We start from the raw sequence: 19,179 nt of genomic DNA on the forward strand, positions 1-19,179 counted from the left end.
TTCCTAAACAGATCAAGTTGACATCACCTTACCTATCACAAGCCCACCCAAACCATATCTCCTTACGTCATACTTAATTTCCAAATAAAAACAGTTAACAAGCTCATAATTCTTAGCATGGTATAAGTATCCCATGTACAACCAGAAACACAAAATCTTCCCCCAGCACAAAGCAAGGTTCCTTGAGGAATGCTAAGCCTCTAATATAATAGGTCTAATATAAATTTAACAACAGTTAACTAGTCATAATCTAAATATTGGTGTAGATATGTACAAACACTATCAAGGTAGGACAAAAACGTGGTAATTACAGTCCTCATTTCTGTAACTGGTCACGTGGCTTTAGCTGGTATCGGCAACTACATTCTTCTACCACCCATTCTGTATTTCCCCCACCTTCAGCAAGCACCTCAGCTGGACCTGGTTCAAAATGGTCTCCAAAATCCAAATAGGCCCACTAGACATTGTGCTTCTTTCTTAGTGGTAGGAGGAGCCAGGTACAACAATGTATCCTTCACCTTAGAAGGACTACATCTACATACCCCATACCACTGAACTCTTTACCTGGAGGGGTAACCCATACCTTCATTCCTGAAGGATCTCAGTCATTTATCATACAACCTCAATTGGGTTGTTGCAGTTGTCCAGTGACTTTGGTAACAGGGCATAGTAACACCAAGAGATACCCTAAAGGATGTCCTGCACTCCAGATGTACTCTTTCTTACCTCCATTGTGCAGGAGCAGCCTGATTTTCTCCTGGTAGTCTGGATCAATCACCCCTGCTATCATTGTAACTCTTCTCAGCCTCTTCACTCAAGGGCATCAGGATCCCAAAGTGGCCAGGGAGAAGTCTTAGCTTCTAGTTCAATGGAATATTTTTTTGTGCCTCCTGGCAAAAGCACTCCCCCTCTGGCACCATGACCTCTATGCCAGCAGAGTATAAGGTTGTGGAAACAGGAAGCAAAAATTTAGCTAATGGGTCACTTGGTAAGTGGGACCATTCCCATTTCCACCTCTTGATTCCTGGACCTGTGAATGCAGGCTATAGGAGAAACAGTACCATATATAGGACGCTGATTCAGAGCATATGCAGCCTGCTGGAGGACACTCCCCCAGCCCTCCAAGCTATTGCTACCTAGTTGGCACTGTAGCTATTTCTTTAAAAGCCCATTCCACCATTCTATCAAGCCAGCTGCTTCAGGGTGGTGGGGCACATGGTAAGACCAGTGAATTCCATGATTATGAGCCCACTGCCGTACTTCCTTGGCTTGAAGTGAGTTCCTTGGTCAGAAGCAATGCTGTGTGGAATGCCATGATGGTGGATGAGGCATTCTATAAGCCCACAGATGGTGGTTTTGGCAGAAGCACTACATGCAGGAAAAGCAAATGCATACCAAGAATAAGTGTCTATTCCAGTAAGGACAAAACGCTGCCCTTTCCATGATGGAAGAGGTCCATTGTAGTCAACCTGTCACCAAGTTGCTGGCTTGTCACCCCAAGGAATACTTCCATACCAGGGGCTCAGAGTTGGTCTCTGCTGCTGGCAGATTTGGCATTCAGCAGCAGCCATAGCCAGGAAGTCCATGTTGTTGGGCCCATGTATAGCCTGCATCCCTGCCACAATGGCCACTTTGTTCATGGGCCCACTGGGCAATGACAGGGATGGCTGAGGAAAGAGGTTATCCACTATCCATAGGTCAGGTCAGCTTATCTACTTGATTATTAAAGTCATCCTTTGATAAGCATTAACATGGGACACAAGTATCTTTATATGCTTTGCCCATTCCACATACACCTTCCCCAAGTGTCCTTCTCACCAACTTTCCAACTGTGCTCCTTCCAAGTCTCAGACCATCCAGCCAAACCATTGGCCACAGTCCATGAATCAGTGTATAACCACACATCTGGCCATTTTTCTTTCCAAGCAAAATGCACAACCATGTGCACTGCCCAAAGTTCTGCCCATTGTGAAGACTTCCCTTCACCACAGTCCTTCAGAGTTGTCCTAGAAAGGGGCTGTAATGCTGCAGCTGTCCACTTCTGGGAGGTGCCTGCATAATGTGCTGAATCATCTATAAACCATGCCTTTGTCGTCTCCTCCTCAGTCAACTGATCATAGGACACATCCCATGATGCCATAGGTGCATGCTTGGGAACAAAGGCATTGTAACAGGAGTAGCAGCCATAGGCATTTGGGCAGCTTCCTCATGTAACTTACTTGTGTCCTCAGGGCCTGCTCAAACTCTATCACATTCCTACTTGATGATCGATTGCTGCTGTGCATGTCTGACTTTATGGCCTGGTGGGTCAGATGACACCCAGCTCATAATGGGAAGCTCAAGTCACATAGTAACTTCATGGCCCATTGTCAAATGTTCAGTTTCCACTAAGGCCCAATATCAGGCCATGAGCTTTCTCTCAAAGGGAGAATAATTGTCTGCAGATGATGGTAGGGCCTTGCTCCAAAGTCCCAAGGACCCCTGCTGTGATTTACTTATGGGGGCCTACTAACACCTCAAGTACCATTGGATCCACTGGACTATATGGCCCAAGGGGCAGAGCAGTCTGGACCTGTTGAAGAGCCTTTTCTTGTTCTGGGCCCCACTGAAAACTAGTAGCTTTCTGAGTCACTTGGTATATGGGACAGAGTAAGACACCCAAATGAGGAATGTGCTGTCTCCAAAATCCAAATCGTCCCACTAGACATTGTGCTTCTTTCTTAGTGGTAGGAGGAGCCAGGTAAAACAATGTATCCTTCACCTTAGAAGGATTATATCTGCATACCCCATACCACTGAACTCCTAGGAATTTCACTGAGGTGGAAGGTCCTTGAATTTTGAATGGATTTATCTCCCATCCCCTGATATGCATATGCTGTACCAACAACTCCAGAGTGGTTGCCACCTCCTGTTCATTTGATCCAATCAGCATAATGTCATTGATATAATGGACCAATGTAACACCTTGTGGGATGACAGGTCAAGATCCCTGAAAACTAAGCTATGACACAGGGCTGGAAAGTTAATATAATCTTGAGGTTAAACAGTAAAGGTGTACTGCTGACCTTGCCAGCTGAAGGCAAATTGCTTCTGGTGGTCCTTAAGGACAGGTATGGAGAAGAAAGCATTTGTAAGATCAGTAGCTCCATACCAGTTACCAGGAGACGTGTTAATTTGCTCAAGTAAAGAAACTACATATAGTACAGCAACTGCAATTGGAATCATCACCTGATTAACTTTCTGATAATCCACTGTCATTTTCCAGGATCTGTCTTCTGAACAAGTCAAATAGGAGAGTTAAAGGGAGATGTGTGGGAACCACCAGCCCTGCATCCTTCAAGTCCTTTAATATAGTGGCATTAATTTCTGCAATCTCTCCAGGGTGGCTATACTGTTTCTAATTCACTATTTTCCCCCATGGTAGAAGCCTCAATGGCTTCCATTTGTCCTTTCCACTCCACAAGTCAGGGAACCAATGTCAGGGTTCTGCCAACTCATTTATAAGTATATCTATCCTAATTGTGCATTCTGGGACTGGGGAAATAATCACAGGGTGAGTTTGGGGACCCACTGTCAGTCTAACATTTGCCAAAACTCCATGGATCACCTGACCTCTGTAAGCACCTACTTTAACTGAAGGGTCATGATGCTGTTTGGGGTCTCCTGGAATCAATGTCAGTTCAGAGCCAGTGTCCAAGAGACCCTGAAAGGTCTGATTATTTCCTTTCTCCCAGTGTACAGTTACCCTAGCAAAAGGCCATAGGTCCCTTTGAGGAAGGATAGGAGTAAGCTTAATACTGAAACTTTTGGGGGTTGTAGGAGGGTCCTTCCTCAAGGGGACCAGGCCATCCCTTCAATCAAGGAGCTCAGAATCTGTAAACTGGCTATATCTGGAAACTGGTTAAGAGGCCTTGATTCTCTGTTGCTATAATTCAAACTGGCCTTATGTTCCTTTACTCAGGAAATTTTCTGCTTATACAGATTAAGCAGAAGCTCAGTAGGCTTCTTATCTATTTGACTTCTAGGAACACCATGATTAATCAGCCAGTGCCAAAGGTGCATATAAGTCATACCCTTATGTGCATTATTTTGCCTAGTCTGTCTATTATGAAAAACATGCTCACCTCACCTTTGGTGATGCAGTGCTCCCACTTGGCCCTTGTTACCCCAAGACCCAGTTAGACCTATTATATCTAAGTCACCTAATACAGCAGCTGAAGCTCCCACTGTGATGTCTTCTTTACATAAAAACAAATGATTTGGATTACATCATTAGAAAAATAACTTTGAAGATATATTTTGCTGAAGGGAAAACTGAGAACAATTTTATGAATGGGATGAACATTCTCCAGTTGATTGACTACCTGCTGAAATTTGAATGTTAACATTACCCATCTGGTACAGTTACCTAGTGATATATCTACTCTCACAATATTTCAACATGCTTGTCTTGATTAAAGAATTCAAAGTGGAGTACTGCAAACCTGATATGGATAATAAAAAGAAAAAGACAAGGACAAATGAGATGATAGGATGGCACAACCTAGTGGTCGATCAGGGCACAGCACTTGAGGAGCTGGGTCATCATCATCTGGAGTTTTAATGGTTGGACCTAACTTTAGGGTTGGAAAAAAAATTACATGTGGCAATTACACAAAAATTAGATGTGGCAAAATACACAAATAAATATGTGGCAATTAAGCTGGAGCCCATGAAATCCAGAGCACTGCAGCTACATTTGGACTACAAATTCTACAAGCAGTTAGGATCTGGAGATGGCACACCTCAAGTTTACTATTTTGGCCCTTGTGGTAAATACAATGCTATGGTGCTGGAACTGTTGGGACCTAGTTTGAAAGATTTATTTGACTTGTGTGATAGGACATTTCCTCTGAAAACAGTTTTCATGATAGCTATACAACTGATTTCTCGAATGGAATATGCCCATTCAAAGAACATGATATACAGATATGTCAAACCAGAAAACTTTTTAATAGGACAACCAGGAACTCATACCCAGCAAGTTATTCATAGTATAGATTTTGGTTTGACAAAAGAATATATTGATCCAGAGACAAAGAAACATATACCATACAGAGAGCACAAGAGCCTTACAGGAACAACTGGATAAACACACATTTAGGAGAAGAACAAAGTAGAAGAGATGATTTAGAAGCCCTAGGTCACATGTTCCTGTACTTTCTGAGGGGCAGTCTTCCTTGACAAGGCTGACACATTAAAAGAGAGGTATCAGAAGATTGGAGATACAAAGAGAGCTACACCAATACAAGTGTTATGTGAAAATTTTCCAGAAGAAATGGCAACCTACCTTTATTACGTAAGAAGGCTAGATTTTTTTTTTTTCAAAAGCCAGGATATGATTAGCTAAGAAACTTTTGACTGACTTGTTTGTTCATAAGGGATATATGCTTGATTATGAATATGACTGGATTGGCAAACAATTGCCTACTCCAGTGGGTACCATTCACCAGGGTCCTGCTCTATCATCAAACAGAGATGCACATCAGCACAGAGGTAAGATGCAGCAGTCCAAAACCCAGGTTGTAAGTTCTACAAATGGAGAGTTAAACATGGATGACCCCACTGCAGGGCATTCTAATGCCCCCATCACAGCCCCTACAGAAGTAGAGGGGATGGATGAAACCAACTGCCAGAAAGATTTAAACATGTGGCGCTGCTATATTTTCCAAACAAAGGAAAAGGAAAACCATACAGTATCACAAATGACTGTGGAAATGGGAGGATCATGGGGAGACATTGACGTGTTCATCTGCTGTCTGAGGATTAGAATCATCTCTGTAATGACCTGTATATTTTCAAAGACACAGTCTTAGAAATAAAAAATGTCAACAACAAAATGAAGTTTCATACTTCAGTTTGTTCTTGTCTTAATTTCATTTTTGTCCTAGTTTAATGTTTATGGAAGCTTTAAAGTTTTGTCAAAACATGAGCGCTTTGCCCATCAGTGAATGGAATGGACCAGCGCAGTGCTATTGATGTGTACAGCTTTGTAGGACAGTTTTCAGAAGCGCTTCTCCTAACTAATTATATACCTAATTTGATTTTTTTATGTCTTCTGTAAAAATATAATCAGACAAATTTCTTCCCAGTGGACTGTACAATGAGTAAAATGATTGCCCAAATACTGAAAACAATGCCTTGAGAAGTTCCTGATTTGTGACATGTGCATCAACTTCACAGTGACTCATGGTACTGTCCTTTAGAAGTCACGTTAACATTCTTTGTGAAGTCATGGCACAGCCACTGCCCAGCGATACTGAGAAAAGGGCCATGTGGGGTTGGCAGAAGCTGGTGAGCGGAGTGATAAGAAGTCCAGGAGAGCAGCTTCTGCCTCAGAGTTCGCAGGTCTTCCCACAAGCTACTGAGCATCTTCCCATCTCTGAGCAGACATCAGAATGACACAGAGAATGGGTGTGCCAGGAGCTCCCACCACTGCAGTCTCCAGATCCATGTGACACTTAGTGCATGTGGCTTTATCCTGGAAAAGAAAACATCTGCAAAAATGAACCCATGTGTCACTGGAAACAACACTACACAGCCTTCCATGCAGGATGTGTTCCAGCAGAGTGGAGATGGAGTCCCCAGTCCCATTCCTACAGGGGCAGAGAAGTGCTTGCGGGACACCCCTGGGACCTCGGGAGTGAAGGCGAAGGACTGTGCAGGAACGTGTGGCACACAGCAGATGAAATCCACGGTGGTGATGAAGGATGGCCTGGCATCCAGATTTGAAAACGGAACTCCATGTGCCATGAGCACTTCTGAGGATCCACCTCTGACAGAGAGTGAGCCTGATGGTTCTGATCTGGAGACTGAAGTGGACCCTGAGTTGTACCCAGGGGAGGAAGATTCATATGTACGGAGCAAGTCGGAACTGACACGTTCTGAAGGCCCCCTTGGATCACTTGAATGGTGCCCAGTGCCCCCTGAAGAGTTGACTAAGGCATTTGATTTCTGAAGAAACAACTCAGAAAACCAAGAAACAAAGGAAGAACTGCAAAAGAGGTGGGCACAATGGCCCATGCATGTAAGCTGAGCTTCCAGGATGACTGAGGTGGAAGTGTCACTTGCCTCCAGGAGTTTGAGTCAAACCTATCTTAAAGAACTAACCCTGTTTTATAAAGGAAAACAGCAATTAATTCTTAAATGTAAAAGTTCTTTTATGTAACTCCTTTTATATAGACTTTGAAAAGGATCCCACCCAATTCCATAATAAAACAGAAATGGATATTCTAAAAAAAAAAAGAAGTCCAGGGTCTAATGAGCTCTGCTGTTGCTGCACCACTATGTGCAGTACGTGTTCAACAGTGGGAAAAAGCACTTATATTAACAATGAAAATATTTGTATAATATAATTTTATGCTTCCAGATAATAATGTATGTTAGAGAGCAAGAGTTGAATATTTTGAAACTGATGTATGTTGGAGTTTAAAGAACTACACTAAGGAAAGGAAAAAAAATGTGAACGTTGTTGCAATGTGTAAGGTTGAAGCCTAAGAAAGTCCAATTGTAGCCTACTGCTAAATGGTCACATTCTCCCCTGAGGAGAAACTTTCCAGTGTGCCATGAAATGGTGTCTCTTTAGTGTTTTGGTCTGTGATTAAAAAAAGAAAAGGCAAACTTCCACTAAGATGGCAGCATAGGAACCATGCCAAAGCAGCCTAACGGAGAAAAAGCTAAAGAAAACCCAGCAAAATACACACTTTTACTAAAAAGTGAGGAGTATGAGAAATTAAAACAGCATCAGAGAAGTAGGAGAGCCCCAGAGCATCCAGAGCCCACACAGGCAGGCTGAAGCAGCTCCAGCAGCAGAAGCAGTGGTGGAAGCTGCAGCTCCAGCTCCAGCAGCAACAGCAGTGGCTCCAGCAGTGGTGGCTACAGCAACAGACCCAGCAGCGGCACCTTCAGCAGTGGCAGCAGCAGGTCCAGCAGCGGCAGCTTCAGCAGCAGCAGTGGTGGGTCCAGCAGCAGCAGTTTTAGCAGCAGTGGTGGACCCAGCAGCATCAGCTTAAGCAGTAGCAGCAGCAGATTCAGCAGTAGCAGCAGCGGTTCCAGCAGTTGGGGTGCCAATCTGCAGGGCCACAGTTGCCAGGCTTGGTTTTCCCCACAGGAAAAGCCAGTGCCCAGCTCCAGAAAGCAGAACAGTGGTCCAGTGACCCAGCAAGCCTACTTAACTGAGACCAAAATCATCCAAAAAGGTAACTGGGATTGCACCAGGGAAGAGTCTCAGTTGGTCACAAGCTGACTTGGAACCCTCAACAGATAAGAAATCTTAACCTCTTTGTTGATAGAGGATCTGGTTGTTATAACACCTACTCTTGCATAAATACTTAGTGCTGTTGTTGATTGAATGTGTTCAGATTTTGTTAAATTTTAGAATCTACCTGTACTTTGTTCCATTCGGCCTACTTGAATACTCCCATAGCAGGCAAACTCAACCCCTAGGAGCACTTTCCTAATATTCTGATAGTGCAAAGAGCCACAGTTAACATGTTAATCTCCTACACTGAAGATATATAACATCAGATCAATTCATACAGCTAAGAATACCCAGCAAACTAGAAAATCAAAGCATTAACTTAATCCAAGATGCAAAAATATATACATTATAACACAAGGAACACCAAAAATCAAAACAATATAAATCCACCAAAAAGTATTAATGCATAAGAAATGACCTCCAGTGAATATGAGTTGGAAGAAATGCCTGAGAAAGATTTCAAAAGAATGATTGTAAATATGTTCAAAGAAGCCAAAGAGCAAATCAAAGGAATCAGAGAGGAAATCAAAGGAATCAAAGAAGATGCAGGACACCAATTTAATGAAATAAAGAAGGCAATACAAGACATAAATAAGGAAATAGAAATAATAAAGAAAAACCAGTCAGAATTACTAGCAATTAAGAACACAGTTAATGAAATTTTAAAAACTCTGTAGAAAATCTCACCAGCAGAATGGATGAAGGAGAGGACAGAATATCTACGCTAGAAGACCAGGTGGCAGATCTAATACAGTACAAGAAAGAGAAAGACAAACTAATAGAAAAGTATGAATGCAAATTTCAAGATATTTGGGACACTATGAAAAGATCAAACATAAGAATTCAGGGCATAGTAGAAGGAGAAGAATCTCACTCCAAAGGTATAGTAGGCGTCCTCAACAAAATCATAGAACAAAACTTCCCCCAAATTGGGAAAGAGGTGCCAGTACAGATACAGGAAGCCTTTAGAACCCCAGCCAGACAAAACCTGGAAAGAACCTCTTCTAGCCATATTATAATCAAACTTCCAAACACACACACCAAAGAAAAAAATATTGAAAGCAGTTGGAGAGAAAAATCAAGTTACCTACAAAGGCAAGCCCATCAGGATTACAGCAGATTACTTAACACAAACTTTAAAAGCCAGAAGGGCTTGAAGTGATGTATTCCAAATTCTGAAAAATAGCAACTGTCAACCAAGGCTACTTTATCCTGCAAAGCTATCCATTCAAATAGACAGAGAAATAAGGGCATTCCATGATAAAAACAGGCTAAAGGAGTATTTGAAGACAAAACCAGTTCTACAGAAAATACTTGAAAGAATCCTCCAAGCCAAAGAGAAGGAAAAGCACACACATAAGGAACCTAGAAAAAACAAGCAATACTCAAATAGTAATTAACACAAGAGAGCAAAGGTAGAACTGGAACCACAAAAAAAAAAAAAATGGCAAACATAAATATACAACTTTCAATAATGTCACTTAATATCAATGGCCTAATGCCCCAACCAAAAGACATAGGTTTCCAGACTGGATTAAAAAGCAGGATCCTATAATTTGTTGTCTCCAAGAAACTCACTTTCTACAAAGGATGGACATTATCTTAGGGTGAAAGGATGGAAAATGGTGTTTCAAGCAAATGGGCCTAGAAAACAAGCAGGGGTTGCTATCCTAATATCTGACAAGGTAGACTTCAATCCAACGTTGGTCAAGAAAGATAAGGAAGGTCACTTTATATTGACTAAGGGCACACTCCAACAGGAGGGCATTACAATCCTAAACATATATGCACCTAACATGGGGGCTCCCAAATTCATCAAACAAACACTATTAGAACTAAGGTCACAGATAACACCAAACACAGTGGTAGTGGGTGATTTCAACACCCCACTCTCATCAATTGACAGGTCATCCCAGGCAAAAAGAAACAGAGAGGCATCTGGACTAAATGAGGTCATAGAATGAATGGAGCTAACAGATATATACAGGACCTTTCATCCAAAGGCTACAGAATATACATTCTTTTCAGCAGCACATGGAACATTCTCTAAAATAGACCATATATTAGGACACAAAGCAAATCTTAACAAATTCAGGAAAATTGAAATAATCCCTTGCATTCTATCTGACCACAATGGAATCTCACTAAAAATTAATAGCAAGAAAGCTATAGAACATACACAAAATCATGGAAACTAAACAATACACTACTAAATGATGAATGGGTTAATGAAGAAATCAAGAAGAAAATAAAAAACGTTTTAGTCAAACAATAATGAGAACACAACATACCAAAATCTCTGGGACACAATGAAAGCAGTTGTAAGAGGTAAATTTATAGCTTTAAGTGGCTATATTAAGAAATTAGAAAGGTCACAAGTATTCGATCTAATGCTTCACTTTAAAGCCTTGGAAAAAGAAGAACAAGGCAAACCAAAAATTAGTAGACAGGAAGAAATAGTAAAGATTAGGGCAGAAATTAATGAAATAGAAAAAAAATTTCAAAGAATTAATGAAACAAAGAGTTGTTTCTATGAGAGGATAAACAAGATTGATAAACCCTTAGCAAATCTGACCAAAAGAGAGAAGAGACACAAATTAATAAAATCAGAGATGAAAAAGGTAACATCACAACAGATGCCAGAGAAATTCAAAAAATCATAGGGACATACTATAAAAGCATATACTCCACAAAGTATGAAAATCTGAAAGAAATGGACGAGTTCCTTTATTTATATGACCTACCTAAATTAAATCAAGATAAGATTAATCACTTAAATAGACCTGTAACAAGCATGGAGATCTGAACAGTTATTAAATATCTCCCAACTAAAAAAAGCCCAGGACCAGATGGATTCACGGCTGCATTTTACCAGACCTTCGAGGAAGAGTTAATACCGTTGCTTCTTAAGCTTTTCCATGAAATAGAAAAAGAAGGAATGCTACCCAACTCCCTGATACCAAAACCAGACAAAGATAGAACAAAAAAAGAAAATTACAGACCAATCTCCCTCATGAACATAGATGCAAAAATTCTCCACAAAATATTGGCAAACAGAATAAAAGAATATATCAGAAAGATCATTCACCCTGACCAAGTAGGCTTTATCCCACAGATGTGGGGATGGTTCAATATACACAAATCTATAAATTCCTAAGGCATTCTTCATGGAAATAGAAAAAAACAATCCAAAAATTCATTTGGAATCACAAAAAACCTCGAATATCTAAAATAATACTGAGAAACAAAAATAAGGCTGGTGGTATCACCATCCCTGATTTTAACCTATACTACAGAGTATACTACATACTACATACTACATAGTATACTACATAGTAACAAAAACAGCATGTTACTGGCACAAAAACAGACATGTAAATCAGTGGAACAGAATAGAGGACCCAGATGTAAATCCAGGTAGCTATAGCCACCTGATATTCGATAAAAATGCCAAAATACTCATTGGAGAAAAGACAGCCTCTTCAGCAAATGTTAATAAAAATTGAGAAAAAGAAAAGAAAAGACTCCCAGTGATTAAAAAAAAAAAAAAAAAAAAAACCTGGGCTGCTCTACTGCCCTGTACACAACTTGTATTCAACCTTGCTAGTTCTCTGGAATTTTACTACTCCTTAAGGTAATTGTGATCATTGGAAAATGCTTTGTTAAGGATGGTCAGATGCTTTGAAGTGCCTGCATATGGACAAAATAACTGTTGTGGAAAAAGGAAGTCCCTTCCTTTTTTCATGTATGCTTTGTTGTAAGCCATGAAGACACAGATACACTTTTGTCATAGTCTGCTAGCCAGTATTTTCAATAAGAGTTTAAAGGTCTGGCTAGAAACTTAGATGATCATCAGGTCTTGTTTTCATTTGTGACTCGTCACTTCTTCCATGTGTCTTTACATGTGTAACTCCAGGTATGCTTGTTTATTTATTTTTTGTCTCAAAGTAACATTTAAAATATATGTTAAAGTAAATGAATCCACATTTTTTACTTCATTGTTGAATTTACAGGTATTTAATTGTATTTTGTAATTTATTTTTCTTATTAGCCAAAAGTTCAATGCCTTTTTTTTTTTTTTTTTTTTCCTTCAATGAATTAGGCACCCACATGAGCATTACAGATCAGGACATCGTTATTATTGTTGCTTTGAACTGTAGGAACAATCTTTTCTTGATTTTAAAGACTTACACTCAGCCTACAAAACATTTGCTTTATAATTTGTTCAACAGTTTCCATTCTATCTGTTTGAATACCTACATGATGTCTAAACTACAGAGTTAAATACTGAGTTTTTAGTTTTGTATGCTTTGAGCAAGATAGATGGATGTTTTGGCCATTATAATGTGAAACCACTTCTTTACAGTATTTGACCAAATTTATGTGTCTATGATATTTGTAAATACGTGTGATAACTGTATTTCTTTTTTTTTTCTTTTTTTTTTTTTGGTTTTTCGAGGTAGGGTCTCACTCTGGTCCAGGCTGACCTGGAATTCACTCTGTCATCTCAGGGTGGCCTTGAACTCACGGTGATCCTCCTATCTCTGCCTCCCGAGTGCTGGGATTAAAGGCGTGTGCCACCACGCCCGGCACTGTATTTCTTTTTTAAGCCTATTTAGTTTTATTTTCAGTAGGATTTTTTGGACTGTACAATGTTCATATGATCTGAACTGTTTATACATAAGAAGGTTATTAATCCAATTATGGACTTAAATATTTAAAAAAGATAAATACCCTTATTTGCTGCAAAGACCAGTGTGTAGGACCTTTGCTTTTTAGCAATATTTTTAAGTGCTCCATTTTAATGCCTGAGAGTAAGTCTTTGGTAACACAAAGTGGTTAGTAATAGGCAATGCAGGTATGTTCAGGTTAAGCCACCAGTGTTTTGCATTTTTATGCTTCCTTTTTGTCAACACTAATGAATTCAACATTGCCTGAATGTCTGAATCCTGAAACATGTCCCTGTTTAAAAGTATGTAACTGAAAAAGAAATTAAAAATAAAGGTAGTTAAAAAAAAAATGATTGGGCACTTTAAACATGCTGGTACTCCCCTCACAAATATGTTTCTTATAGTCTTAGTGAAGAGCACATCTTTTGGATGCCTCCATTATGGGGGCAAAGATGAGTTTACATGGCAAATCCACCCTGGCATTCCAAGTTCTCTGGACCTTTTAATGTCTTCATCAACATGAAGTCAAGGGACAACTGTAGCTCATTCACAGTAGGTCATCTTTGGATCCATGCTTCAGCCAACCAATCAACTTAACTCATGGCACCTCTTCCAACTGCACAAGTTGCGGTGCTAAATCTAAAATCTCTGCTCAATTGGCCCATTTCCATAAATTCAGCCTGATCTAATCTTATATCCCTTCCACCATCATCTCACACCCTTAAAATGCATTTCCACACATATTTCCCATGCTTCTGCCTGTACAAGTTAGAAAACTCCTGAAGTTCTTTAGGGGTGTACCTCACCTCCTGTTGTGTCACCCTTTCTATCTCATGTTTAGGGTCCTGTCTAGCCTTACACCTTGTTATAGACCTAGAGGCAAAGATGGGCATTAAGGAGCATCAGCACCTCCTGTTGAATCCTCAGAGAAAGAGGGATTAATTCCCTCAGGCAGGGGTGGGGAGGGTAATACTTCAGGATGTGGAGGTGGGGATACAACTGCTGCTAAGGGAGGGGAGGTCATATTTTCATGCAAAACAACTTCAGAATCTGATAGTTCAATGTCCCCAGATTCTTCCGGGTCTTCCCACACATCCCCAACAAGTCAAAGGATCCCACTCTTTTCCAATCAATGCCCCCTTTAATTTCTGTTAGCCAGTGAGGCTAGGATTTGAATTTACATTTCAAGTTAGCCAATCTTACAGTGAGAGCTTGGGTTTGGTTTTCTGCAATTTGAGCCCTGTTCTGGCTAGAGAGGAGACTCTCCTCGAGGTCACCCTTAGACGCCTTCAGATCATGTATGTGGGTCTTAAGCTTGGAATTTTCCTTTCTGAGCTTCTGTTGTTCCCTCAATAGTTTGTCCAGAGATGCAGTCCAGAGATACAAAACAGTTTGTTTTGCTTAGTATTTCAAAGTCTTTCTAATTTTTTGCCGCTGGCTCGACCGATCTTTTTGGTTGAGTCCACGTCACTGAAGGACTGCAAGCCGGCAGTACTACCCCCTCTGTGCCCAAGGAGGACTCTACCCACCTCCCTATATACCTACCCCCACGCCAGAAACTGTACCACAGGTGGGCACTGCCAATCTGGACTCAGAGTAGGACAAAGGGATGATAAGGCCTCCCCATACATGGGCCGGACCGCGAGACAGGCAGACTCCACCATGATTGTGCTGCCTTTAGGAGCAACCAGTGCCCCAGATCAGGAGGGCTGACAGTATATGACCCACATCCCTTTTTCCACTGGTAACATATATAACCGGAAAATGCAAAATGCCAAGTTCTCAGAACCACCCCCCCACTCTCCCACCCCGCGCCCTGATAGACCTATTAGACTCTATAATGATTACCCACCAACCCACATGGGACAATTACCAACAGCTTTTGTAGGTGTGCTTCGTGACTGAGAAAAGAGAACAGGTGCTAGCCATAGCCTGATAGTCGGTTCTAGGGCCAAATGGCCAGGGCATGGCAGTTCAGGCTAACACTGATGTGGCTATTCCTTTGATTTGTCCAAACTGGGACTCTAACAACCCTGCAGGTAAGGAGAGGCTGTGCAGGACTTAAGGGAAGTTAATAAAAGAGTAGAGGACATTCACCCCACAGTGCCAAATTCATACACCCTGCTGAGCAGCTTGCCACCTGAGCAGGATGTCTATACGGTGTTAGATCTTAAAGATGCCTTCTTCAGCCTGCCACTGGCTTCAGCTAGTCAACCCTTGCTTGCCTTTGAATGGAGCGACCCGGAGCCTTGTTTCAATGGACAGCTGACCTGGACTAGGCTACCACAAGGGTTTAAGAACTCACCCACCATCTTTGACAAGGCACTCTATGAAGACCTGGGTGAGTACCAGCAGACACACCTCCAAATAACCCCCTATAGTATGTTGATGACCTCCTGTAGCTGCCCCAGACAAAGAATCCTGTCATTTGGTGGCTGGCACTTTGCTCAGAGAATTGGACTGGATGGGATATTGAGTGTCTGTGAAAAAGGCACAGCTCTGCCAAAGGGAGTGACGTACCTAGGGCACATACTCAAGCAGGGACAACGCCTGATGTCTCATGCCCAGAAAGAGATGATCCTCAGTATCCCTGCTCCCAAAACCTGACAGCAAATTTGTGAGTTCTTGGGCTCAGTGGGATTCTATAGACTCTGGGTTCCAGGATTCATGGAAATTGCTAAACCTCTGTATGAGGCCGCAAGGGGGCAGGAGAATGCCTTGGACTGGACTCCAGAGATGGACAGAGCCTTCCACCAGCTCAAGGAGGCACTCCTTAAGGCCCCAGCACTGGTTCTACCAGACATCTATGAACCTTTCCACCTGTATGTGGATGAAAACAAAGGCATAGTTAAGGGGGTGCTGACTCAAACTTTAGTCTCTTGGAAAAGACCAGTAGTCTATCTGTCCAGAAAGCTGGACCCAGTAGCACAAGGATGGCCAGCATACCCGCACATTGTAGCAGCCACTGCATTACTGGTTAAGGATGCAGATAAGATTACTATGGGACAGGAATTGATCATAATTACCCCACATGCCATCAAAGGGATTCTCAAGAATCCCCCAGATTGACAGATCTCTAATAACCGACTGGTGCATTACCAGTCAGTCTCTGCTTCTGAACCCACTCTGCATCTGATACCACCCTTCCTCAGCCCTCAATCCAGCCACTTTACTGCTGTACCCAGACCAGGACATCTCCAAAATGTGAGGTTGGATCTGACATACATCCCTTGGCCAAATGCAGAGGTGGACTACTTCATAGACAGGAGCAGTTTACACACAAGATGGAGTCAGGCATGCAGGTGCTGCGGTAGTAACTCTTGACTCTGTAGTATGGGCCTCTGCCCTACCACCCTGGACTTCAGCCCAGAAGGCTGAACTAATTGCCCTGACTCATGCCCTTAAAATGGCCAAAGACAAAATTGCAAACATCTTCATGGACAGCCAATATGCCTTTGCCATGGCTCATGTCCATGGGTTCATCTATAAGGAAAGGGGGCTGCTCATGGCAGAAGGAAAGAACATCAAAAATAAAGATGAGGGCTGGAGAGATGGCTTAGCAGTTAAGTGCTTGCCTGTGAAGCCTAAGGACCCTGGTTCAAGGCTCGGTTCCCCAGGTCCCACGTTAGCCAGATGCACAAGGGGGCGCACACGTCTGGAGTTCGTTTGCAGAGGCTGGAAGCCCTGGCGCACCCATTCTCTCTCTCCCCCTCTATCTGTCTTTCTCTGTCTGTCACTCTCAAATAAATAAATAAAAAATTTAAAAAAAAAAGATGAGATCCTAGCCTATTAGAGGCTATATTAGAGGCTTCTCAAGAAAGCCACTGTCCATTGCCCAGACCATCAAAAGGGTGAAGATGAAAAAGCAAAGGGATACAGACTGGCCAATGAGGCCACAAAAGAGGCTGCACTAGACTCCACAGCCATGGCCTTGGTGGCTATGATTCCACCAGGGATCCCTCTGACCCCCTCCTACCCATCACAGCTCACAAGATAAGGAGGACTTAACCAAATGCCAAGGACTCTTTTGAAAAGAAGGATGGCTCCATACAGCTGAGGGCTGAATAATTCTCCTTTCAGAATTTGCTAAACAGCTCATTCATTAGATTCATCAAAATACCCATCTGGGTCTTAGGAAACTTAAGGAGCTGCTGAGAAATTCCAACTACAAAAATTTCCCCCTAGGGCCCTTAGTGAATGAGATCATTTCCCACCACCCTACCTGTAAGGCAACAAATCCCTTGACTGTAGGACAAAAGGCCCCAGGAAAACGGTTATGTTGACAGAGACCAGGGGCACACCAAAGTCAAACTGGGTTTATATGGATACAATTACCTTTCAGTTCTTGTAGAGACATTTTCAGGCTGGGTGAAGGTGTTCCCCACCAAGAAAGAGACTGCCACCATAGTGGCTAAGAAGCTGCTAGAAGAAATCCCCAGGTATGGACTGCCTTCATTGTTGGGATCTGATAACGGACCTGCCTCCACATCTCACATAACACAGTGGCTTGTTAAGATTGTGGGGACACATTGGAAACTTCACTGTGCCTACCATCCCCAGAGTTCAGGCCAGGTAGAGAGAATGAATTGGACCTTAAAGGAGACCTTAACTAAATTAACCCTAGAAACTGGTGGTGACTGGGTAGCCCTTCTTCCTTATGCCCTGTATAAAGCTAGAACCACCCCCGACACTCTAGGCCTAACTCCCTTGAGACACTATATGGAAGGCCCCCTCCCCTTCTGCCTAACCTTCAACATGAGATCCTTGCAGAATTTGACTATCAGAAATTGCTGGAATCCTTACAAGCTCTCCATAACGTCCAAAAGAATATTTGGCCAGATATACACTAAATCTATGAGTCACAGAAGGTATCATAGTGCTGGAAAGATGTGACTGGAGTACTGAGTAACATCTCGATCACACCTTCCAAGGCTCAGGGTCTAATGCAGAACAGGTGGCGGAAAGAATGTAAGAGCCAAAGGAAGGGTAGGACTCCTTACAACGTGCTCCTCCAGACACAAAATGGCCTGCATATCCATGACCTCACAGTGCCTGACACTACATACACAAGATCATCATAAGAGGAGGAAAAGATCATGACAGCAAAATAAAAGAGAGACTGATTGAGATGGGGAGGGGATATGATGGAGAATGGAATTTCAAAGGGGAAAGTGGGGGGGGGATTACCATGGGATTTTTTTGTTTTTGTTTTTGTTTTTGTTTGTTTTTCAAGGTAGGGTCTCACTCTTGCTCAGGCTGACCTGGAATTCACTATGTAGTCTCAGGGTGGCCTCAAACTCTCAGCGATCCTCCTTCCTCTGCCTCCTGAGTGCTGGGATTAAAGGCATGTGCCACCACGCCCGGCACAACCATGGGATATTTTTTATAATCATGGAAAATGTTAATAAAAATTGACAAAAAAAATCTATGCCTCAGTTCCCCTCCTCACCCCCGTTGCTTTGAACCAGGTGATGAAATCTGGATTAAGAGACACAATCACAAGACTCTCGAGCCACACTGGAAAGGCCCTCACATGGTAAGCTTGACCATGCCCATAGCCATGAATGTTGATGGAGTCAGAACCTGGATACATCACTCCCACATCAAACCTGCAGGATGAGAGACCACTCAACAGTTGCAACACTGATGGGAGAGGACTCCTGATGACTTGACTCCAGAAGGATGGAGGATTCAGTCCCACCCAACAGACCCAATAAAGCTAAGACATTACAAATCCTGATCTTGATCTTCACTATGGGTTTGGCCCTCACTGGACCTAACCCTCATGAGCCATATAACCTCACATGGGTTGTTACTAACATGGCTACAGGACAACTGTTAATTCCACATCCCACTCAGCTCAGGAACTTGGTTCCCTGGCATAACATTTGACTTGTGCACAATGACTGAAGGGGATTTGGGTACCTATGCTGAACTCCAATATTGCTACCACCCACGTGGGCACAACATGACACACCCCCTTCTATGCCCAGGAGGGTGGGCAGGAGATCCAAGTCTCAGAAAACCAAATGTGGAGAGGGGGATGGAATCATTCTTTTATGAAAACTGGGGCTGTGAGTCAACAGGAACAATCTTTTAGGACCCCCCCCACCCCCAGTTAAGGAAGACGTCATTATAGTTAAACAAAGCCGAGGGTCAGAGTCACCAGGATGGGGATATGGACTGCACCCCAAGCTCTACTCAAATGGT

General features: G+C 42.3%; 2 pseudogenes; one reads left to right on the forward strand and one right to left on the reverse strand.

Annotated features, from left to right (window-relative positions):
• Positions 1–307: 307 nt before the first annotated feature.
• LOC123460692 lies at positions 308–4,443 on the reverse strand (annotated as a pseudogene).
• Positions 4,444–4,696: 253 nt separating this feature from the next.
• On the forward strand, positions 4,697–5,748 carry LOC101607078 (annotated as a pseudogene).
• Positions 5,749–19,179: the final 13,431 nt, after the last annotated feature.

Source organism: Jaculus jaculus, chromosome 5 (genome assembly GCF_020740685.1).
Source record: "Jaculus jaculus isolate mJacJac1 chromosome 5, mJacJac1.mat.Y.cur, whole genome shotgun sequence".
Lineage (NCBI taxonomy): Eukaryota > Metazoa > Chordata > Mammalia > Rodentia > Dipodidae > Jaculus > Jaculus jaculus.